General features: G+C 32.1%; 2 long non-coding RNA genes across 2 annotated transcripts; both read left to right on the top strand.

Moving 5' to 3' along the window:
- Nucleotides 1–549: 549 nt before the first annotated feature.
- Nucleotides 550–3,082, top strand: LOC141629632 (uncharacterized). The gene is made up of 3 exons (XR_012537320.1): nucleotides 550–640; nucleotides 1,979–2,129; nucleotides 2,366–3,082. It is a non-coding gene; the product is annotated as an uncharacterized LOC141629632 (long non-coding RNA).
- A 13,806-nt stretch (nucleotides 3,083–16,888) lies between these two features.
- LOC141629550 (uncharacterized) lies at nucleotides 16,889–18,133 on the top strand. Its single transcript, XR_012537309.1, has 2 exons — nucleotides 16,889–17,308; nucleotides 17,593–18,133. It is a non-coding gene; the product is annotated as an uncharacterized LOC141629550 (long non-coding RNA).
- Nucleotides 18,134–26,511: the final 8,378 nt, after the last annotated feature.

Genomic DNA, 26,511 nt, shown 5'->3' with positions numbered 1-26,511 from the left:
AATAATCGTCTCTGTCGTTTCACTTTTTTGATCAAATTGCGATTATATTGTCTTCTGTAAGTCTGTAGGATGACAAAGGTGGTCATAAAACTGGCACATATGTGCATTGGCCAAGGCACGATACCTGCTCCGGAAGGAATGAAAGTATCGTGTTTTCACAGGTGAGCTGTGGTATTGAGACATTGTTTAAGCAGCTCTGGTGTATATTGACTACCTTTAGAATGTTAACACACTCATGGGTTTGACAATGAAACTTTAATTGTTGGTCTTATACCTTGGTTAGTAGGTAGCTAGCCTAATTTGGTCTTTAGAGGAGTTGTTTTTCTATCAAGCTTATTTTTTCAGATTGTTGAGGGACTGGAGCAGCACACATGAACTGAAGCTCTAGTGTATTCGAAGTTCAAAGGAACATTTCTAGTCGCTTAATGCGATTCCTATTTGCATGGTTGTTAGACGTGTTGGAGTTTTGCTGGTCAGACTGGTGAAGGAGAATATAATATGACGTGGACTGCAATAGAAAGATTATTGAATGCAACTATGCAATTTGCAGATTAAGGAATGTTCCTGTGCACATTGCAAGTTATAGCATTGTTTCCAATTAGACTATGAATATGTTCAAAGTCTATTAGATATCAAGAAGGTTAGTTGTAGGGGCATGTTTTTCCTATTAAAAGATTGTTTTGGTTTTCCTTAGATTGTATTTAGTTTTGGGGTTGGTTTATGTTTTTTTTTAATCTTTAGTAGAATTGAATTTTGTATGAATGGTGTAATTTTGTTATTAATGGAATTTCCTACTTTTTACAAAAGAAAGAGAATATTGCTTACTTACAATTATGGCATGTATAAAACGGTAGTTATCAACATATTTGGCGATGCAAAAAACGCCAAATTATGCTATGAATATGCTAAAAGCCATATTAGCCAAGCACACTAACGAAGGCGCTGGAATATGTTAAAAGCCATATTATGGTTGTCTAAAGGTAGACAATATAAAGTTAAATTCAGTGCTAAGTGTATGAATGGAACTGTTTGGAAATTATTTAAATGACAGGCTCTCTTAAAAAGAGATGACCAAACAATCTTTATTACTCCTTATTAAGTCCTTAAGAACCTTTAGCCAAGCATAATATGATTAGATCACTCATTTACCTCATTTAGATACATACATTTACATTTTTAGATACACTCATTTAACTTGCTAGACATCGACATTTACCTTTCTAAATACACGTCTATGTCATGCTACATTCATTTAAATAGCTAGATACATAATTTTTAGTTACTAGACACATACCCGTAGCTTTCTAGATACGTAATAAGGGAAATGGTTTAGGGTTGCGTGGGCCGCCTAATCCAACCATAAACCCTTCCCGTCCTAAATTTAGGATACCCGCCCCCCCATTATGATCTCGTTCCCCCTCGGAAAGGATACCTTAGAAAGGATTTAAGGATCACCTTTAACTTGCTACACACATACTTTTAGCTAGTTAGATACACACTTTTAAATTATTAGATTCACACTTTTAACTTGCTAAATAAACTCCTTTAAGTTACTAGATGCATACCTTTAGCTAAATAAATACTCTTCATTTAAGTTATTAGATACATACCTTTATTTTGCTAGATATACTCATTTAAGTTACTAAATACATACCTTAAGCTAGGTAGATACACTCTTTTAATTTGTTAGATACAACCCTTTAGTTTGCTGGATACACTCCTTTAAATTACTAGATATATACCTTTACATAGCTAGATACACTCTTTTAAGTTACTAGATACATACCTTTAGCTAGTTAGACACTTCTTTACCTTGCTAGATACATACATCTACCTTTCTAGATACACTCCTTTAAGTTACTAGATACATACATTTAGCTAGCTAGATCCACTCGAGTTATTATACTATTTTTCCCTTTAAACTAAAATGAGGATATTCATTTTATGTTTAATATTTTATTCATTTTCTATATAACAGTGAAGGTGGGGATACCAGAGTTTTTGAGAGGGATTGCGAATGGAGTCAGAGGCTCATGTGGAAAAACTCGAGTCAGAATTTGGAGACCTTCAAAAGTTGCTTGTCGTTCACACACTTAAGCTCAAGAAGCTTTGAATTTCCTTGAAATCATGTGAGCATTTTACATTTAACATCATTCTCTTGGTTTTCAAACCTGCTGAAACTCATGCTTCATAGAAACCTCCAAACAGTCCAATGTTCCAAGTGTGTTTGATACTCAATTTATCGACTCATGTAATTCAATAAGAAGATTCTCGTTGGTTACTTCCTTTAGTATATTCTTTATTCTTTTGTTACAATATTTGGTTTATTGTGCTCTTCTGTAACCATGTTTTATTTGCTTAACAGCGGAAACTGATTTTGAAGTATGCCTAAAAATAGAGAGTAGGTCTCTGGAGGCCGCGAGCTGATCAAGTGAAAGTCTAGCTCTTCTCGCCTACGGCAAAAACCTCTACTTCATAAAAGGTCATCCTTCATCTCGGTTGGTATGGTTCCTGTGCAGTCCAAGTTTATGTGGTGCTACCTTTCTTAGTTAATGTGCTGCTCTTCGAGAACAGAAACTTGGTTGCATTTAATTTAATCTAGTTCAGAACTTTTTTAATGAAAATTTTTATTTCTGTGCTGCTACACATACTGACATTTAATTGGAAATCATCTGAAATAATTACAAATTTATGTTTATACAGGGAGTGTAAACCTCAAATGTGTGTTTGTACAGGGAGTGTCAAATTGCCAAATGGAGCTCGGGTTTGGATCCACTCGTGTTCAATATTAACTAGCAACGACTCTTCTTGAGTGTAATTCAGGTCGGTCTTAGGCATATCAAGGGTTACCATCAAGGCCTCAGATACACATGGCACCGCTACCAGATACATGAAGGAAAAGTAGATCTTATATACTAACATACTCATATATGTTTTATTTTAATTTGTCATAAAATTAAATGGTGGAACTTATGCATGCAAACATTAAAACAATATAAAGAAGAAACCATCATCTTACATTGTGATTTTCGGATATATGGGCACAAGTGAGTTCTCCTACTCACTTGTTCTTGAGCTCTCCAAATGGAAGAACAAGGATTCAAATATAGAATCCATCCCAAAAGCATATACCCAAAGAATCTCTTAATAACCAATATTATTTAGATCTAGTAATAATATTAGTTTTACTATAAAATTGACACAATATAAATTGTAATTTTACTCTTGAATATTTCGGTCAAGAGAGGAGATTATGTGAGTTTTTATTTCTCTAGATTTCACAAGATGTAGAGAAGGATACATTTCTTACACTAGAAAAATGTATATGTAAAAATGATGAAAATTGAAAAGAAAAACTCTCTTTTCTTTTATCATATGGTTGGCCGAAATTGGCTTGGGTAGGATGCCCAATATCTTTTGTTTTTGCTCTTCTCAAAAGCTTAGGCTTGCAAGGCTAGTAGGTAGTCCTAAATAATTATGTTTTCCACTAATATGAAAACACAATATTAACCCAATACTCCCTCTAATTTCGGCACTTTCATAATAAAATGGATGGTCCATTTTATTTTGTCATTTGTCAATTTTGTCACATGTAACATGTTACATGACATGTCACAATGTAATGTATTTTTAACATACTAAAAATCAACATACTCATAAAATATGTCATTTACAAAATTGACTAGTAATTCGTAATTACTCGTGCCAAAATGTTTCCAAATTATAAATTACAACATTCTCAGTATTTATAATGATTTATTCATTCCGATTCAATTGTTTACTAGAAACAATAATTTCATCTAAGCAATGAAATAATTCGATTACTTAGACCGTGTCTCATTTAATCATATTTACTATAAGATACGTAAATTATACTCACAAAATCATCCGTCAATTTTAAGCAATTTAATTAACTCGTATCGGTATACGATTAATTAAATAATCAATTAAGAGTATTTCCCTATAGGTATGACCTAAGGGGATCAACTGATCACCACCACCGCACGACATAAAGAATGTCAAACTCTAGTCGACCAATCATTACCGATATGTGTGGACCAAATGATTGTAAAAATTACATCCCACATGTATTCTTAAAATGAGATTTAATAATGATATTTAAATCATGTGATCGCACTATTGTTGAGGACACATTTCCCAACAATCTCCCACTTGTCCTCGACACGTGTGCGTCACCAATTCTCTTGTCCTATTACTATCCCCCACTCAATGCAAGGTGTCTTTCAGGTCGTACTTGCAAGTGATCATATCGAGAGTGGTTTCCTCGATCTAGAGAATAACTGATTGACCGGATTTATCTATCATAGATACCTTCCGAGCGTGGCCACGCATTTCGATTCATTACTCCTCGAGTGGCCCCGAGATATTGTTTTAACCCGACAAGGGGTGGACAATTCCTATCGCACTCATTCCCTTCGACTAGCCACAGCCATCATAACCCAAAATATGCCCATTTGACCCCATTTACGAAGGTCGTAGTAACACAAATCAAAGTTAATCTGAAACTGTGCCATCTTATGTGAATAGTCTTTAGTCAAAAGAATCGACTCATTAGAATACTATAGTAGCTCTCGCCACGACCAGGCTATATAAATTTCCAGAACTCTATAAGCGGTCATAAGGCCCGACAAAATGTTCCTAACAATCTGCGTATGTGATCGACTAGTCATCTCACATGACTGTATGGCACTTGAACTTGCCATCAATCGCATCACACTCTAGTCACTTCGAGACGTCACCTCATACAAGTGACTATGGGCGAATACAATGCTAATCCGTGTTCACTTTAACGGGGTTCAATGTTGTCTCTACAACCCGTTTGGATGTAACAAAGTATAATAAAAGAGTTTTAAAGTAAAACTCGAACGACAAATGCGATTATCACATATGAATAGTCAATGCCTGATTACTATTTCATATTCTATAATCTAATTTGACCTTGTATGTAGTTGTTGATTTCAACTCAATTGAAATGACATGACTCATCATGTTTAACCTTTGAGAAGGCTTTGGTTAGTAGGTTTTATCAATTTCTTGTACCTTACTCAACCCTACTACATACTCGTTTTCCTTTGTAATTTATACATTTGCATTACAAAACTTTCTGAGTACGTGTCGAGATCCAATCAAGACATAGGCCCTTTAGCCCAAGAATGGCTCCCACTTTGTTTTCACAATTAATGTGGGACTCATCCTCTTGCACATCTCATGATTGCAAGTGTACTCAATTTCCGTTATAAATATCTCTCATTGTTCTTTATTGCCTAGAACGATTCTAGAAAATCTACTTCTTTATTAACATTGCCACAATGGTATCTTAACCATCCTAATGTGTTTTGATTATGGTTTTGTCGGAAACCATGCGCAATCTCAATTGTCAATTGTCACTTGTGTAACACCCTTACACAAAATTGCATCATAAACACTTTGCTTTACTTCCTTAATGCTTCTGCAAGCACTTAAGGGTAATCTTTATGGCTTACTAGGTAAAGATTACTTAAATTCGATTTTGAAAACAATTCATCATACTCAAAGCATATGAAGTGTTATACATCATTTCTTTTTAATTGATTCGGCAAATGAAGCAAATGGAATCAATCAAATATGTTCAATTTAATTGAACTAGTCATGAATCTTATCAACATAAGACTTCTTACTGACGCTAATATCATGTGGATTTATCTTCATAAATCCGGATATTCAAGATGTATTATAATACTCCAAAAGTCTTAAATCATTCTCAATGATCAATATGTCATCCACATATCGGACTAATTAAAAAAATTCCGTAACTCCCACTAAACTCCATGTATAAACACAACTTCTCGACTTATCGAGAAATGTTTTATCACATGATCAAAATGTTGATTCTAACTCATTGATGTCCTACTTAAGACCCTCTCTTAAGTTTCACATTATCTTAGGATTGCAAGAATCTACTAAACTCATGATATGTATTGAATACATTCCTTCTATTGAAGAAGTGGGTTTTAGATTCACTCGATATGTATTTCATAACCTCATAATGAAACACAATTCCTAAGAAGATCCAAATAGACTTAAGCATTTCAATTTGCGCAAAACCCTTTGCCACCAATCAAGCTTTGAAATATCTCTCTATTAGTGCAAAAATCTTTGTCACTAATCAAGCCTTTTATTTCGTATTTTCATGGCTCTAAGCCTTGTATTGAGTTGTGACTTAAACTCTCTTATATAAGTCATATGTTCATTACTTTCTAGAAGTAATCAACTTGAATCAAACAATTTCTTTTGTAAGTTATAAGCTCTTTACTTTCTTAAAAGTAACATGAATTCATCATTTTTAACAAGTGACGAATTTAACCTCCTAGGTTTTGAAGAAACAATGTCTTACACAAAACGTCTCATGTAGCCAAGAAAGACCAGTTTCTTGCGACATAACATTCCCTGTGGCATTCTTTGTGGCTCTTGAATAATTTCTCCCACTCTGTCTTCTAGAAATAAACTTGTATTTTAGAAAGACAGCTTCACGAGCCGCAAACCCGTCGTACTCGTGATAATTAAAAAGGGAAAAATGAGCATTTGTTTCTTGTGAAAACTTACAAACATGGTACCCTTACCATTTCATATCTCATATGATTCGATTTAGTGGAAAAATAATCTAGACAAAATGATAAAATCCCCAAAAGTATCAAGTAACTCAAAGTAACTTGATTGAAGTCCAAACCATATCGAATAGCGTTTAATTTCTTATCCATCCACACATTATTTCATAATGCGTGCTATGAGAGATTAACTTGTGATACTATATCACATTTCCTTTGGCTTATATCAAAGTCTTCACTTTGATAATCCCATCACGACTAAATCGCGATTCCTTGAACTCTTGAACTTCTTCAAAGATTTCTCTATTTACCTTATTAAGTGAACACACTAGTGTCAACTTAAATCGTTGGTAAAAGATGATGATCAACCTATTTTGGATTGATGATTTATAACCTCGATCTCCTTTTCAACCAAAAGGTACGAGATATCTTGCTTTGAATACAAGATACGCATATACCATTAACAATCTAATGGTTTCAAGAGTACTCGATAACTCTTTGCGTTCATCATTCAAAATTTGAGGTTTAATCTTGGGTTACCAATTTGAGTCTTGCATCATCTTCATGATATATCATTCTAGTTTGGTTTAGAATATAATCACCTTGATGATGGGCTAGCCATTCATCAAATCATGGTGTATAGGGTCACAAAAGTGAAACCTCTTTGTATCTTTAACAAATTGTATTCTTATTTAGAGTTTATGTACTTAATAGTCACAATTAAGTACAACTCCAAACCCGAAAACTAGATTTAGTACACAATGACTCTATCTCTTGACTTCATTGTTGCTAGTCGTCATATTCTAATCATCCCATGTATCAAACATAATGATGAAAACCACCACCGGTTTCTAATATTGACGAAGTAGTACTAGCAAAATTTATGTTTAATCAAATAAACATTTAAAGAAGAAGATCCCATTAGATGTCCCACAACTAACTTGTTGATTCTTCAATAATTTGGGGTAGTTTCCTTTCTCGTGTCCAACATTTAAGACAATGGAAACTTTATCGGTTGGGATTGATAGGTTTAGTATCGTCATTCTCAACATCTTTACCTTTAACATTACCTTGTATCAATTCCTTTATAATCTTTACTTCTTGAACCTCGTCCTCATCTTAACGGTTTAAGAGAATGCTCCCACTCATTTCAATGAGTCTTTGCTTTGAGAAGCAAAATTGAATTCATGAAGATTACTCTTCATTTGTTCGTTTTAGTCTTAAAACTTTCATTGAAGTGGTTGCGTTATTTTGGTCAATTACGAATTCTGAAAATCTAATCACCAAAACAATTTATCGCTTCAAGGTACTTAATTTAATTAAGCATATGTGAAACAATACATTGTAAGTAGACATGTTAGTCAAGAATCAAAAACCTGTTTGATAATGAATAACTTTAATCTATACTCTAAGAGATCCTTAGCAATGGTTTATTTGAGGTTTTAGAAGCAAATTCATATTTGTCTTTAGTTACGATGTTTTAATGGAGATTTGAATCAAAAATCGAAATGATATCGTATATGAATTGTGGTAAAGAAATAGAACAATATAATAACGGAATAGTGAAAACAAAACATTTATCGTTATATTAATACTTGTAAATAACAAGTAAAACATTTACATAGTGACCTCTACCCAACTATGATAAATGATTCCAAGACCCAAATTAATATTAACTTGGGCACGGGGTAGCCGATGAAACCCTTATCAATATAACTCGGTGGATTAACCTTTTAATCGATTCTACTTTTAGAACTCTTGGTCGATAAAATTACTTTAATGTTGATCTATAGCCCAAAACACATCAACAAGGGCACGGGGTAGCCGATGAAACCCTTATCAATAACTTATGTTGAGTTCAATCCAAATTTCGAATAAATGTGTCCATTATCCAAACCCACATTAACTTAGGCACGGGGTAGCCGATGAAACCCTCATCAACATGAATTCGGTGGATAGACATTTATCACCCACTTCCCTTACGTAACAAGGTTTGTACCCCGGGGTAGCCGAGTGCACTCCCTCGCGAAATAGGTTTTCATGGTTTCTACTATTTGGTAAGGCTATGTCTCAATTGTTTATTTTAGCGAGAGGTCATGTCAATTTATTATCTATCACGTTTTAAGTGAACTAAAGCGGTGAACTACGATAATTTTAATTGACACGGTCGATAAACTCGATGAAAGAAGATGCATGTTTTAGTTATGGCGATTTAGCGATGCATGCGACATAAAATAAAATGCAAGCATAAAAGTAAATAAATCCTAGTATGGCCTTTCCTAAAATAGAAAAACTATTTAACTATTACATATTCGGAAACCAACTCCATTGGTCCCTTGAACTTCGGTTGTGGCACGCATCTCGAGGTAACACCGTCTTTATGTATCGTCATTCTTGAAGAAATCCATCTTTGAGAACTCCGGAATGAATAAAATTACATAATAAATTACATAATTTCCTATTATACATTTGTAACTAAAATAAAATAAATCTATTAAATTACAAAACGGTGATACGAGATCACAATAAAATTACAACCGAATCGATATTCCCATACATTTCGGGAAATACCAATTAAATCTAAGGCCATACTAAGTAAAATTACATAATTCAAAAATTACATAAATTAAAATTATGACAATCATAAAGAAAATGCAGCATTATAATATGTTTGAACATGCTCAATTTTATGCTAAATCGCCTTTAATTAGCCAATATCGTATATTACTTTCGGTTTTTACGGTTTGCGTGATTTCAACATTTTACAATCACAAAAATTACATAAATTCATATTTATGCATAAGTTAATTACCCTAACCTCTTAGGACTCAAAATTTAGTCTTCACTAATAATTTGACCATAATTAACTCATATTTATAAAATTGTTCATTAATGGACTAAAATTTACAAAAATAAGCTATAAACTTCAAATAAACCACAAAATTTCAAATAAATTCAAAATTTGAAATTTAAACTCATGAACATTCTGGAAAAATACCATGACACTCATAATGTTTAAAAACTTAGGTTAAAAATTTCGAAATTTTTCGGAAAAACAATGTTGCGGTTTATCGATTTTTTTAATAAAAAAATCATAAAAACATGGAAAAATTATATTCATTAAATTTTCAATTTTAGATCTGAAAAAGATAATAAAATGAAACATTAGACGTTTTTCCTTAGTCATAGATTATGTTCTATTAATTTTTCACTAATAATGTCACTATTCATGCAATTTTTCTTCAAAAATCCATAAATCATGAAAAAAGACTTCTTTATAGCCAATTATTTTACACACATCTTGTAAAATTGCATGTGAAAACATATTAAATTTTTATGACCAGATTCGAAATTTATCTCATATTAACCTATTTTTCACTTAAATCCGATTTTTATTATGAAAAATCCATTTTTCGAGCATAAGAACTCATAAAATTATGAAAATTTCCAGATCATCTAAAAATAATATATGTGAAAACATATCCAAAAACCACTGGAAAATTCGAAGTTTAGCTAATTTTCGTCCAAAAATGACATTTTTATCATAAAAATCACATTTTAATGCCAATATTATATAAAATGAACAATAAAATCCATAAATTAACCAAAATATCCTAAATACATTTTAGGATCAGAAATTTTAACATGCAAAAATTAATTTTGTGATATATCATAATAACACAAATTATACAAGTTTTATATGTTAATCTTTATAACTCGGAAAAACTTTTAACCGATTTGCATGCAAACAACCATGGCTCTTGATACCGATTGAAGGAAAATTAGATCTTATATACTAAATACTCATATATGTTTTATTTTAATTTGTCATAAAATTAAATGGTGGAACTTATGCATGCAAACATTAAAACAATATAAAGAAGAAACCATCATCTTACATTGTGATTTTCGGATATATGGGCACAAGTGAGTTCTCCTACTCACTTGTTCTTGAGCTCTCCAAATGGAAGAACAAGGATTCAAATATAGAATCCATCCCAAAAGCATATACCCAAGGAATCTCTTAATAACCAATATTATTTAGATCTAGTAATAATATTAGTTTTACTATAAAATTGACACAATATAAATTGTAATTTTACTCTTGAATATTTCGGTCAAGAGAGGAGATTATGTGAGTTTTTATTTCTCTAGATTTCACAAGATGTAGAGAAGGATACATTTCTTACACTAGAAAAATGTATATGTAAAAATGATGAAAATTGAAAAGAAAAACTCTCTTTTCTTTTATCATATGGTTGGCCGAAATTGGCTTGGGTAGGATGCCCAATATCTTTTGTTTTTGCTCTTCTCAAAAGCTTAGGCTTGCAAGGCTAGTAGGTATTCTTTAATAATTATGTTTTCCACTAATATGAAAACACAATATTAACCCAATACTCCCTCTAATTTCGGCACTTTCATAATAAAATGGATGGTCCATTTTATTTTGTCATTTGTCAATTTTGTCACATGTGACATGTTACATGACATGTCACAATGTAATGTATTTTTAACATACTAAAAATCAACATACTCATAAAATATGTCATTTACAAAATTGACTAGTAATTCGTAATTACTCGTGCCAAAATGTTTCCAAATTATAAATTACAACATTCTGTATTTATAATGATTTATTCATTCCGATTCAATTGTTTCTGTAAACAATAATTTCATCTAAGCAATGAAATAATTCGATTACTTAGACCGTGTCTCATTTAATCATATTTACTATAAGATACGTAAATTATACTCACAAAATCATCCGTCAATTTTAAGCAATTTAATTAACTCGTATCGGTATACGATTAATTAAATAATCAATTAAGAGTATTTCCCTATAGGTATGACCTAAGGGGATCAATGATCACCACCGCCGCACGACGAATGTCAAACTCTAGTCAATCAATCATTACCGATATGTGTGGACCAGTTGACTGTAAAAAATTACATCCCACATGTATTCTTAAAATGAGATTTAATAATGATATTTAAATCATGTGATCGCACTATTGTTGAGGACACATTTCCCAACAATACACACTGTATTATTACTAGATACACAAATCAATTTGTGTATCCAATAATAATACTATGTGTATCCGGGCTGCTATTTAGCGTATCCCCGATCTAAAGATCAACTACAACCAGCCACCTGACTACCACCATCAGCACCAACTAACACTAACACCACCACCACCACTACACCTCATCACAAGACCACCAAAGACATACCTGAACTAACCCCACAACCAGCCCCGTCATCAGGCCCAACCACTTAAATCTGCACCAGAGACATAACCGGCAACCTTAGACCAAAACGAGGACATCACCTGTTACCAAAATACACGATCACGATCAGGCATCAGACGAACAAGGACGTCGCGGGTGGTCGTTGATGGTAGCTTCGTCAGTGGGGAGATTCTGTTAGGGTGAAACTCCAGTGAGAAAATTGGTTGTTTTTACAATTAATTTTTCGGATTTCTAATTCGTTTGTAGTAGATCTACAATTAAAATAACAATTTTTTGGAAGTTTAAACAAAGAAACTCGTCGGAGAATGAGATGCGATGGGAAGACGACTAATGGACGACGAGAGTATGGTGGAGTGAGTCGCAAGAGCGATGGATTGGGGCTTTGGGAGGAGGAAAAGCAAGGTCGTCGACAAAGTAATGGCCGGCGTCGGAGTACGTCAACGTTTCCGGCGTCGGAACATCGTAGAGGGAAAGCATATTGAAAGTTGAAAGTTAACGCTCGGAAACAAACGATAAAATGTCAGTATGTGTTGTGTGGTGGGCCTAGTAACTCTTCTTTTTGTTTGAGCACTTTTTTAGTTGGTTCGTACGGTTCGTACTGAACACTAGTTCGTACCTGAACCCGCCCATATATATATATATATATATATATATATATATATAGGAATGGGATCATATGAGTATACCTCATATATTTGAGGATTGAGGATTAATTCTGACCATCAGATCTAAGAGATCCAACGGCTTTAGATTGACGAACGACATTAAGGATGAGATAGTCATTTTGTTTGCTTATATAATCCACCCACACAAGTTTCTCCTTCATTTGTTACAGATTCATTTCTCTCTCTAACTTCTTTCTACCAAAAACTCTCTGATTTCCCTCAAACACTCGCGCATGACACACTCGTTGTTCGTCTTCGTTTTATCTTCTTCATCTCATTCCATTTTTCATCAACAAAATTTATTATTGTCTTGAAATCGCAATTTCAGGTTTGTTTCAGTTACTTCCTCTTTTAATTTTGTTAACAATTGATTGTTTAGGATGATAATCTTTTGTCGAATCGCTTTTTTCGATTCAATTTTGTTGTTCATTCTCAGTTTTATAGCAACTCATAGTGATTTTCGTGCTTCAACTGTTGTCTAGCTTAAATCTAGGTTTAATTTGGTTCTCATGTGATTTATTGGGTGCCTCGCTTATAAATCTAGGTTTAATTCGAACCTATTTCGAATGTGTTATAACTTTAGTATTTTTTGCCTGATTTATGTTCAATTGCACATGTTTCTATGATTTTTTCGATTTCGCTTCATATTTTCGATTATAATGTTTCATATTGTCCTGTAGTTATTTGATTGTAGTTTTCTTCAATCAGTTCCTATCTCTAATTTCCTAAATTATTTGCGCACAACTTGAATATTTTCGTCTTTTTGTTCTCCTCTTCATCTCCTCCAACTTTCAATCAACAACTTCATTATTTCCTGTTTGCAATATTGTATTTGTTTTCTATTTCCTTTTTATTTTTTAATTTGTGTTACACCTCTAATTTGTAAAATATCATAATTTACAACAATTTTTAATTTGTTAAATTGTAATTGTTGTTAATGTATTTTTCCTTTTTAGCTGATCATCGTTATTTCGTGAATTTAGAGTCAAGATCTCGGTGAGTCCATATATAGATTTGAGTCCGTGAGTTCATAAGTATCACAAGTTATACAAAACAATATCACGAAGAATACTAAATAATATCATGAAAATTAAGCACAAAAAAGGTCAAAGTGTTTTATATGATCTATTGATCGGTCGATTCAACGCCGACCACCTACCCTGGTAATAGTATTTTAACATTGTTAAGATAATTGAAAAAGGATATAAAATGCACATAACCACTTAGATGCCAAGAGTTATCAATAATTGAAAAAAGGTTGAAACAAATGCAGTACACGAGTATTATTGTTGTAGTAGCATTATACAAATAATAGTAGAACTATATCTAAAATCTCCTGTCTACCTAACTAAGTGTTATATGTACAACGAAAACATATGGTTCAAGTTGAAAAGGTGTAGCATTTACAAAGGAAGATAAGGATTGTTCATCACTTCATCCCCATTTTCAATCCGTCTTTGAATGCTTTTCTCAAAGACTCAATCAAATTAAAATGTGGTGTTTGTTTGAGCCCCGATGCTAGAATTGATTGGTGTGAAAATAAGTATGAGAAAAAGAAGTTAGTAATAGCGCGCAAGTGCTTCGTTGGTATGATATTGTATGCAAGATAACCTCGTGATATTGTTTAATATAACCTGTGATATTGTACCATGAACTCAAAAAGATAGGGTGGAGTCACATGATCCTAATTCTATATATATCACATTTCGTATGTAGAGATTTAATTCGTATCTCCTGTGATTTATTTGCGATCTTTCCTTAATCAATGTTTTAATCCGTATCTCATATGCTTTCATTATAAATTTACTAACTTTTCCTGATTTAGGTTTAATTGCAAGTGCTTATTATTATGGTGTTACAACTGTGTTATTCAAATGTTGTAGCTAAGCTTTATGCGCGTATTATTCTAATAGTGTAGTTGTGTCGTTATAATGGTAAAAATATGTTTCTCTTTGTCAATTGAATTTTTTGGATATGATTGTCAAGAAGAAGTGACATACTATCATTTTAATTGTTTTGTAGATTGATCTGTGATGAAAATACATTCATTTTGCAACTTCATTGGCAAACTAAAGGCAAGTACTGGTGGCTTGGATTTGGCCAGTAGAGAAATATTTAATGATGTCAATGCGGTCACGCTTCGCTCCGAAAAAATCAATTTGAAGCCAGCCATTAGCAATTTGATGAAGTTTTTATCTTAGCTTGTTTAAATTTGTATCAAGGTGGCACACTCTGCTCCTTGGAAAATGTATTAGTTGATCATGTTTTTGTATAATTGAATCAACTTATATTAGATTTAGCACTTAACTTTGTCATGTCGTCGACTATTAATTCTAAAGGTATAGCATTTTACTTTTGTGATACTTGAGAAACAATATCACACGTTATCGTAAATAATATCACACCTTATACAAAACAATATCAACGCTTTCACAGTACTTTAAATGCCTCTCTTTTTTGTAATGTTGTCAAACTATATCACAACCAGTGTATAAAAATATCACAAAATGTTGAAAATAATATCACACTTTACCAAGAACATACAATATTAGATCCTGAAGATTGTTCATATATAGAATATCACACTCTATATTAAACAATATCACACTTAGTCGTAGATAATACCCCTTAAGGCCCTTATGTGATATTGTTATACAATTACATATGTACCTATAAACAATATCACTCTTTATACAAAACAATATCACTCTTTATACAAAACAATATCTCTGGTTATAACTATTTTAAGAGGAGTCTCAAATTTTGTGTTCCTGTGAAACAATATCAACGCTGGTAAAATACAAATACTACAAGTCATTAGAAACAATATCACACTTTCTGCAAAACAATATCACACTGTATACAATATCGCTACCATGTACTTTTAAATAACACATTAACAGTAGCCTATGTGGGACTTGAACCCACATTCTTTGTGCATTGCACAATGCTCTACCGATTGAGCTAATAGGCTTTTATGATGAGGAGTTATAAAATGTAGCCACGAAGTATAAGAAAAAATGTTTAATTGATAGCAGGACACTCTAAATATCTGAACATCGAATATGTCTTATACACTCTTGTCAAATAAAAAGGCTAATTGTGAGATGAAGCTTGTGAATCCTTCCAATATACATGGGCATGCTTTCAAATAGATTACATTGGTATAGTATCACTTCTTGTTAAGGTCCTATGCATAGAAGAATTTAGAAAGTTGTAATACCCTTTCTCTAAACATGACTTTGTGTATAAAGGAGTTGAGAAAACAATGCAAAACATGTTGAATAAAAAGTATCCAAATATATACATTATCCCTAGCAAAGTAATGGCTAAAGTAGAGATACATGGCTACCTTTATCACATCCTAATATTACATTGATCAATTGAGAACAAAAAGGAAATAGGGACAATAACACAAGAGTAACAATTTAATTAAAACGACATAGGAAGAAGCCGTAACAAATACTCTCCCCAAACTAAACAATGCTATGATTCTCAAAAGATGACCTCATCTCCCATATTTTGGATCCTAATCATCACATTCTCTTTACTACTATCTCAAAAAGTAACCTCTTTATTAACCAAGACAAGTAAATACAAGTATAGCAGAACCTAATTAATTATCATCAATCGTACAAATAAAACTTATATATATTCCATCTTCCATCAACCCTAGACCTAAATTCATCTTCGACTCTACAATAAACAGTTAAACTAAAAAATCTTACAAAATTGAATTAAAAATCGTAATAGAATGGCGATAAAGTCAGATTTTGCAAAATAAAACCCTAATTCAACAAGAGGATATTAATTAACTGAAACAAGGAAATTAATAACCGAATTAATCATGACTATTGAAGAACAAATGCAATACCATAAATTTAAATTGACAAAATGGAGAAATGAGATCCAATTATACCTGTTTAAAACTTTCAATATTGACCTAAAAGATGAATTGCGTCAAACTCATTTTCTTCATCATTTATTTGATGTTCTTGATGTTGAAATTAAACGGTTTTCACAAATTTTGAAGTTTGAATCTATTGAAATTGTGCAACAATGAGAGAAAAAGGTACTGAGGTGAGAGAAAGTAATATGGTAGGAAATAAGAGTTGAGATCTGTTTTTCTAATAGCGCGTATGTTTGTTTTGTTGATTAGTTAAAGCTGACGGCTCACTTTAATCCTCAATCCTCAAATATTTAGGAGTTCTCACCGGATCCCGACTCTATATATATATATATATATATATATAGAAACTGCATCCGATGAGTCGACATATCTTAAGTGAGTCCGTCCCGCGATTCTCCACTAGATCTCATATAAAACAAGGGCTGAGATTAAACCTTAATTGACATATAAAAACCTCATATTTTCAATGTTCAATCTCACAACTGAATATCACTTTCTCTCTCTTGTCTCTCTCTATAATCACCTTCTCTAAATCCCCTAAATTTACTCCAATTTTGACGACTTTACAAAGAAATAAAAGGAATTTAGATCGATTATTTTTCCTCTCTTGTCTCATGTTAACTATGAACATGCGATGATTGCAGGCAAATTAGAACAATTATTTTCTTTTATTCCCAAAATCCGATTTGTCTTTTTTCATCTCTATCCCTCGTCATTTCTAGATCTCCTCATATCCACAATTCTAGATTCATTTTTCTTAGACAAAAATCAATCAAAAAACTATCATCAATCGAGCATAAGGAACGAACAAATCTCATATCATTATCAAAATTGCTCTCTTATCTCAAACGATAGCCCAATCTCAATTCTCTGAGGTAATTATCTTTCAATCCAAACTTTTTTTTTGTATTTTCTCTTTGTTGTTTAATTGTTGTTGTTATTTAATTTGTTTTGAATGCTTTTACTCTATTTTAGTGATTCCTCTTGTTAAACACCTAAATTTGGTGATCTAAGTATATGTGCCTTAATTGATAGTTGACTTTGTGCTCCTTATTTGATATGCAAACACAATTACGGAGTAGTTTGTTGCAATAATTGAGAGTTCATTTTACGATTACAATTTGATTATTTTTTTAATTAATTATTTGAGATTTTTCAGTTTCTAGGTTTTTGCTTGGATTGAAGAAGTCTATATAACTCCTTAATTAACGACTCCTCGACGAACTTTGTGGAAAATTAGTGAGGTCATTTCTAATTTGACAAACCGCGGTGAATTTAAGTAAAAAGGTACTAAGTTTGTTGTTAATTCAAAATTAAGTTGTAGATGTAAAATAAACCAGGTCAACTATAAAAATAAATTTCTAAAAGCGAAATTCGGCTGATAGCTTATCTTGTTTGGTTTAGTTATACTTGTGCTAATCAATTGAGCACGTAGTTTGAGGCAGCGATGGATAAGTTTTCAAGTTATGAAGATGATGATGCCTATAAGCCAACTATAAGGGTAAAGGTCTATGCGAAATTCATATGGTGAAATGTTTGAGTTTTGGTTCCGTGGATTTGATAATGTTGCAATTGTATAATGATAAATATTTTTGTGTTACTGTAACAGTGTTATAATAATATTAATGCTCTTGTACTTCGTATTTATGTTACTATAATGGTGTATTTGTGTTACCATAACAATGTTATGGTAATATTAATCCTTGTGTACTTCGTATTTGTGTTACTGTAATGGTGTATTTGTGTTCCTGTAACAACTAGGTTTTGTTGTGGAGTTTCAGATCTTTTATTGTTTTGTTAGAGGTGTTGCCTTACCTAATGACGAAATCATCTCATTTGTGATCGATTTTACTCTTAAACAATAGAGAAATGACGGTGTAACCTGTTACAATAACTATTTAACCATGTTACAATAATTATTTAACCATGTTACGATGCTCTTATTATGCTAAAATCAGGTGAGGTTGCAACTAGGTCTTGTAACTCCACTCTCGAGATGGCGGTGTAACCTGTTACAATAACTATTTAACCATGTTACGATAATGGTTTAACAATGTTACCATAATTCTAGTCTTATGTATATGTTTCTCTATTGTCAATAGTATTAGTTCTAAACTGATATCCCAAAATAGAAAATTTGCTTTCAAACATTAAGCAATTATCCTATGGTTGTATTTAATCCTATTTTTTGTGCCACGTGCTTTTGAATTGTTGATGGTTGCGATGTGGTGTATCATGTTTTACCATTTTGGTTTACCTGAAACGTGTTCATATTTTTTTGCTTTATGTCAAGATTTGTATTACTTTGATATCATAAAGTAGTAGTCCTCAATTGTTCTACTTCACTACCATAGATCACTACAATTATTTGTGCAAAATTTTAACTTCGTTTGATGGGGTATGAAATATGGTCGATCTTTTAGCTACATGGAAATGTTGTTAACTTTATATCTTATACTTGTACTTTAAATAGGTGGTTATTGTGAGCCTTAATCGAAAACGATTAGCCGTGAATCGTTGTCTTTTAACTTATTAGTCATGGTACATAACCTATTAGCTCAAGTGATAGAGCATCGTACAACTGTGCGAATGATGTAGGTTCGAATCCCACATAGGTTATCTCTAGTTTCTGATTGATAGGTTATCTCTAATTTCATGATTGCAGTGGAAATAATGTGGAATTTTTCTTGTACTATTATACCACCAGGCTTAATTTTTTTGATGTTTTGTTAGCCATACTCTAAAAAAAAATCAAACTGTTTTGTTTGTTATATAGATTGATTTTGTTTGATGTTCATTTGTTAGAAAAAGACTTTTCACTAATATAGTAACAATGTTACGGTAACCGAATAGATTTATTAGAGTAACATCATATGAAATTTTCTATTCATTTTTTGTGTAACAGTTTTTACAATAATACTTTTATACTTGGATATAGAGTTCTAACTTAGAACAAAGTACTAGTTTTCTTGCCCGTGCGTTGCACGGATATTAAAATAATGTGTGATAAATTTCACAATAAAATGCAATATAGACATATAGTACATCGTTCATGTCTAAGATTTTATGTATGCTGCATGACCAACGAATAATTCTCGTTAACATAATATTGACATAATAATAAAAGAGTGATTAATAAAAGAGTGTGATTAATAAAATACTTTTTTTTAGAAAAATAAACCAATATGAAGTTTATATATTGGACTAATTGTTTTTAGAATTTGTTCATTAATACCTGTTTGTTTTTCAATTGGTCAAGGAAAACAATAATATCTACTCTGCATAATCAACTCAAGATGCAACCAATCTCCTTCTTTCGAATAACAACCATAATTTAATCATTGCTAGATCAAATTGTAATTATGTAAAATCATTTAGAGTAGTTAGAATGTTATATCTCCCGGTTAAACTATAGTATTACGTTTAAATATGAACCAAATTCCGACACAATACTACATGGCTAGGGCTGCTTATGTACTCTCTCTCTCTCTCTCTCTCTCTCTCTCTCTCTCTCTCTCTCTTGGTCCCTATCTTCGCATTTGAACAAGATCTTTCACGCATGCCTCTATTTTTATTCCCTATTCACACACATGATCTAAAACAATCTCATCACTTGAAAGATCGATCCTTGTCTCCGAAACTTATCTCAAATTTATCCAACCAAGTGAAAAACTAAACCCCTACTTCTAGAAAAATCCACTATCCAATGGAAAATAACCCTTGCTCTCGAGTCTCGACAATGTATTTTTTAGGAAAATAAAACCAATATAAAATTTATATATATGATACCTGGGACTGAGAGTTTATAGATTTTGTTCATTAATACATGTTTGTTTTTCAATTGGTAAAGAAAAACAATAATATCTACTTTGCATAATCAACTCAATGATGCAACAAATCTCCTTTTTTAGAATAACAACCATAATTTAATCATTGTTGGGTCAAATGGTAGTTACGTAAAAACATTTACAGGTAGTTAAATGTTATATCTCCTACAAACTATGACGTCTTTTTTGAATGTGAACCAAATTCCAACGCAATACTACATGGCTGGGGGTGCTTATGAAACCCCACTATAACAATAGTCTTGCCCCCATCTTCTCAGTTGAAACAAAATCCTTCACGCAGACCCCTATTTTTCTTCCTTATTTACACACATGATTTAAAACAATCTCATCCCTTAAAATATTGATCCTTGTCGTCGAAACTTCTATCAAATTTATCCAACCAAGTGAAAAACTAAATCCCTACTTCTGGAAAAATCCACAATCTAATGGAAACCAACCCTTGCTCTCGACAATGTTGTTAGAATTAAGATTTTACTTTAATTTGGATTCATGGGGTCAAGATTAAGTTTATCAGTATGATCTTTTGAGATTTCTTGTTATTATTCATGTTACCTATATGTTTTAATGCAAGCGATATTTGCTGATAAATAACCGTATTTATTATCACTATCCTCGTTAAACTCACCACCCTCCACAAATGCACCCTCCCTTTACCCCACTAATTTACCCGCAAAATAAAACATCAGCGTCTGTGATTAGTTCTTACTACTTGAAACAACCTTCAATCCACTACCACTATCATTACCTTTCTGCCACGTTTTACATCTAAGAAGTCATAAATCACATTCAGCTCCTTGAAACACCAATCTTTACTCCAGATGATATGGATCATCGTCTCCCTTATCGAAGACAATTTATTTCTCCTTCAACAAAGAAAAGTTTAAGAAGCAATCTTCCCTCTTATCTCTCTCCCTTTCCCTTCCTAGTCTTTTTCTCGTCCCCTCCATTTCCTCCATTCCAGATACTCAAACAAAGTGTTTGGGTATTATGTTTGTAAACTGAATAAGTTTGAATATTATATATATATATATATATATATATATATATATATATATATATATATATATATATATATATATATATATATATATATATATATACACGAACTTTTCTATTTATTTCATTTTGCATAAATAAATCTTACTACCTCTATCTCATTTTTATTGTCCTTTTTTCTTCAAATTTTATTATCTCATAATTATTATCCCCTTTCTAGATCTAGTAAGGAAAAACTTTAGTCAACCAACTCGTCGCAATCAACCTTATTCCCACTCGAAACAACTTTTAGTCCACTACTTAATCCCTTCGGTTCACACATAAAACGGTCTAAAATGCAAAACTTTCATCTCTCTCTTGAAAAGTCCATCTAACTAATAGAAAACTAACCGCTACTTTCTGAACTTCATCATTTTTACATCCTGTAAAGATCAAGTTGAACATGACAAACAAAAATGCAGAAACTTAGGTTATCTTTGATAACGACAGGTTGAACGGTTTTTTTAGCATTTTGAGAGTTTTTACACTATTTAAATAATAAATGTGCTATTTTCAGTGTTGATCATCGACATATTGAAATATTAGATTGTGGTGTAAATTCCCGTTTTACATTATGACCTTTAATTAGTATATTATAAGAAAATAAAAATTGAGTTTTTTTTTATCTCTGAGGAAATTAAGTATCAAACTTTATCTTTATCATATTTATAATTAATATTCTTCACTTAAAATATATAAATTTAAGTAAGTTCAAATAAGTTAGCTAAAAGTTATAAATCACAAATTGTACGAAGCAGTATAATCATTTTTTTTATTAATATGAAATAAATGTCATAAACTTCATGCGAATATTAATGCGGTAGAGAACTATAAAAGAGTTGGCAAATACGTGACCCCCTTTTAGGTTTAAATTTTTTCATTTATTTTTATATTTTTGCCTAAAGGTGGTTAAAGCATCGTATTATGCATGACGAATATGTCTCACCCTTCCCCAATTCGTATCTCTCCCTAAATTATAGTGATGTTGTGCTCAATTTACACACACAAAAAAAAAAATTATAGCATCAACAATAATTAGTTTGCTCCATATAATTGAATAGTATCGTTTTTTATGCATGTAAATTTGTCAGAAGAAAAGCTTGAGAGAGACGGTCTTCACTATATTATGGAAAGACTACTCTTACCCTTTTATGTGTGTATCATGACTTTTTTTTAATATTGATCGTTGCTTGAATTGAATCTTAACCTTATACATTTTCTATAATAAGTGTATCTAATTTACCTTCAAGCCTCATTCAAATCTATTTTATTACTCGTGGTACCATTTTTACTTTAAATTGTAAAACAATCGCACAATAAAGTTTTTTCAAAACATTTACTCATTTACCATAATATGATATTTCGATTCACATATTAGCAGCAACTTTCTTTATCTTTTAATACTTCTTGAAAAATAGATATCAAACTTTGTACTTATCAATAATTTGTGAATATCTTATTTAAATTGTGATTAATATACTTTTATATAATGACAAATGAATGTAAATAATATAATAATAAATTATCAATAGAAGTTGACACTACTACAAATCCCTTACATAGATGACGCTTTTGCATTGACGCTTTAATAGAGCGTCGACCTCATAATTAACCCTCCAATTTAATATTTTGAAAAACCGCCTAAAAACATTTTAGAAGGCGCACTTTCTAAATTTCACCTAAAACCCTCTGCTAATAACACACCCATACAATACATTTTTTTGTCATTTCCCTAAAAAAAAACCCTAACCCCCTAACCTTTCGATCATCATCAAGGATGACTAAATCGACTATATCTTCCAATTAATTCCGATTCTTCAATTCACAAAGTTATAATCTCCCTATCACACATCGAAGGTACGGTTCTACATACTGCTCTATTTTCTAAATTGTTCTTGTTTTTATTGTATGTATTCTTCTGCAATTTGTGTATTAATCGATGATTTGTAAAATTGTGGAGTCTTCCCTAATCAATCAATTGTTTTATTTTGCTATTCGATTTATAATTAATCAATCGGATTTGGGAATATAATTAATCAATCAGATTTGGGCATTACCCTCTTCGTGACTTTATCCCTGTTATGATTCGGCCTGGTTGATAGGTCTGCAACATAGTTATAATGTGTTTCTATTTCATAAGGTATTTTACTTGTGTTGAAACCACAAATTCGTAGTAGTGTAGGCTCTGCTGGTTTCTAATTGCTAATTTTGTTAGTAAATGATGCTTTTGTAACTGGTACTTTGGTAATTTAGTACCATTGATTATCAGTTAGCTAGGTTTATATTTTCATTTCACTTTTGCTACCAGTTATTTGCTTAAGACTAAATAGGAGAATTACTAGATAAGCGAAGTTGTGAATACGCAAGTTAGTTTGAACTGCTCTAGGGACGGTAGGCCATTTATTTGTACTACTAGTGCATCTGGAAGAGTAGAATAAATAAAAGATTTTCAAAGAGCTCAAATCCGGTAGATGATAAAAATGGTGAGATAAGTATTAATGCGCTAGCTTGAACGCTCAGACATAGATGTTGCGTGGTTACAAATCTGTGGAACTTGAAACTTTTCAGGGTTTCTATAAAACAAAGCCATATAATGTACAATAGACCAAGGACTTCAAGCATTGATAGTTATGTCGGTTTAATGAACTGCATTTCTGTTTAGTTCACTATAATTATGCTTTTAGTTTCTCAAAACAATCTAGTACAAGGCTTGCAGACAATTTTCTTGATCAGTAATCAGTAATTCAGTAATTTGCACTTGTAAGTTATCTGAGTTGCCATATAACTTGCCATATTGTTTGAAGGAGTGAATAGACGAATTGCATGAATTGAAATAGATTGAATTAATATTTTACTGAGGTTGACGAAAAAAAAAATAGAAAGAGGAGCCATTATTTACTAAGGATAGTTAATAGAAAGAGGAGCCATTATTTACTAAGGATAGTTAATACTTGTATGATGCATGGTAAAACCCAGCACACTTGTTAATATCTGATCATTACTCCAATCTCATATTTCGTTAACACTCTTTTAGCACAATTTCTGAAGACGTATGGTTGCCTGATTGGCCAACTGTGTGGTGGCTTGATAGCCTTAAGTGCTTGAGGGTAAAATGAAGAAATGGTTGAAAAAGATTCACACTTAACAGGAAGAAGATTGGAGTTATAGGAGTATGAGTGATTGCCAAAATAAAGATGATCATACTGATAGGCTTCATATTGATAGGTTTCATAAGCAACATGCAAAGTAAATTTAACGGAAAATTTAACGGAGTTAGGGTATAAGTCCTTAACTGGATAATTTAATAGTTGACGTCCTTAACTGTAAAAAATATGATAGTTGAGTTCCTTCTCTTACCCTTTACTCGGTACTTTAAGGACCTATACTATGCATTTTTTCCAGGTAAGGATCCGAACTTTCAAACTTTACAGTTAAGGGACTCGTATATGTATTCCGTTAACTTTGACGGCAACCTCATAATATTTGCAATATGGAAGGGTCAATAATAATGTCGGTTCTACGAGCAAGCAGTCAAGTTACAAAAATTAACTTTCTTAGCCATTCATTTAGTTAACAACGGAAGAAAAAAAAAACAGCAGTATTTTTACTTCCGGCTCCAAGCTTGCCCCATGATTAATAAAAATCAAACGAGTGATGAATCTGGCTATGGACTATTTTTTTTTTTTTTTTAGTACGAATGTGGCTATGGTATATTGTTATATGACCCTCACATTGACTTATACGGGTTTTTTTACTGATTCTGTTTTTCCTTTTCAAAGTTTTCGTTGTTTAATAGAGTATATATATGGAGTGTGCGGCTAAAATCAGTATATTTTATTTTTTTGCTAGAATAATTTTTTTTGTTGCTAGGTGCTGCAATTTTGGATCTTTCAAGGGATGAAATGATATTGGTTTAATTATTTACCTCTGATAGTCTACTTGGATCATGCTATTATAGCATGATTTTAATGATGAAGTTTCTTAATGTTTTTCTAAGGTGTGATAGGAAGTATCCTTACAACATTACTTGACTCTGTTTTCGGTTACTCTACATTTAGATTCAACCATTCCAAAGGATATTTGTGTTTATAATGGGTATGAATCTATTAAAATGACAATACGTAAGGGTTGCAATTTTTTGTAATATGAAATTCTTTCGAACTGCAAGATGGCAAGTGCCTGATTTGGGGTAGTATAAGATAAATGTGGATGGGGCTGTTATAGGGGAAGGAGGAAGTGACATAGGTGTAGTGATTCGGGATTGGGATGAGTTTCTGTTGCGAGCTCGGGTTCAACAATTAGATGCGCGATGGGGGCCCGAGATTGTAGAAGTCAAAGCACCGAATACGATTTTGCTAACGGCTAGGCAAATGGGGTTAGAGTGTCATCTTGGAGTCGAACTCTAGGGCGCTAATAACCATGCTTAGAAGTAAATCGCCCCCGGCTAATTACTTTAGAATTTTGTGTTGAGTTATCTTAAATTTTTTGTATATCAAATTTGTTTTTTCAATATTGTTAGGCTTTATGCACATGTTTGAATTTCTTATATATCAAATTTTGTACAATTGCGACTCTTGTGAGGCTTAAGCTTTGGAGCTAGCAGTGAAACAAGTTCACTTATAGCACAAGCAGCTCATTTATATGCACAAGCAGTGATATTTTGTCGTCTAAAAACTTGGTCACTGATAAAAGTTTTCCGTTTTGAACCACAGGGCTGCTGTGTACAGTGGATATTGCTGCTAACTTAAATTGTTGGTTTCGTTTCAAAGTTTCTGATTAATCAATTTTGGGATATTAGGTAACATTAAATCAAATAATTCTCACTTCGTTAAAGGTTTTTTTTTTGTTGTTGTTGTTGTTGTTGTTGTTGTTGTTGTTGTTGTCGTTGTTGTTGTTGTGATCAATGTCACTCTGTCTTGTTTACTTGTGTCATCTTTTGTTATTTTCCTGTATGGTGGTGGTTTCTTAAGCAAGGAATATTTAATATTATGAACAGGGTTAATTCTGCTGGTTTTCTTGCTGAGTTAATTTGAACATGGCAAAATTAACATTTGGTTGAGTTTATCTATATGTCGCCAGGGAAATTAGATATACAACAAATGTGTCTGTTAACTTCAAATGTGTATGTTAACTTCAAAGTACAGAACATCAGCTTGAAGTTGGATATCAAATAGCTACCGCGAAAGTATCCCTCA

This window comes from Silene latifolia, chromosome Y, assembly GCF_048544455.1.
Source record: "Silene latifolia isolate original U9 population chromosome Y, ASM4854445v1, whole genome shotgun sequence".
Lineage (NCBI taxonomy): Eukaryota > Viridiplantae > Streptophyta > Magnoliopsida > Caryophyllales > Caryophyllaceae > Silene > Silene latifolia.
The sequence above is the reverse complement of the archived record's forward strand: the minus strand, read 5'-3'. Positions and strand labels throughout refer to the sequence as shown.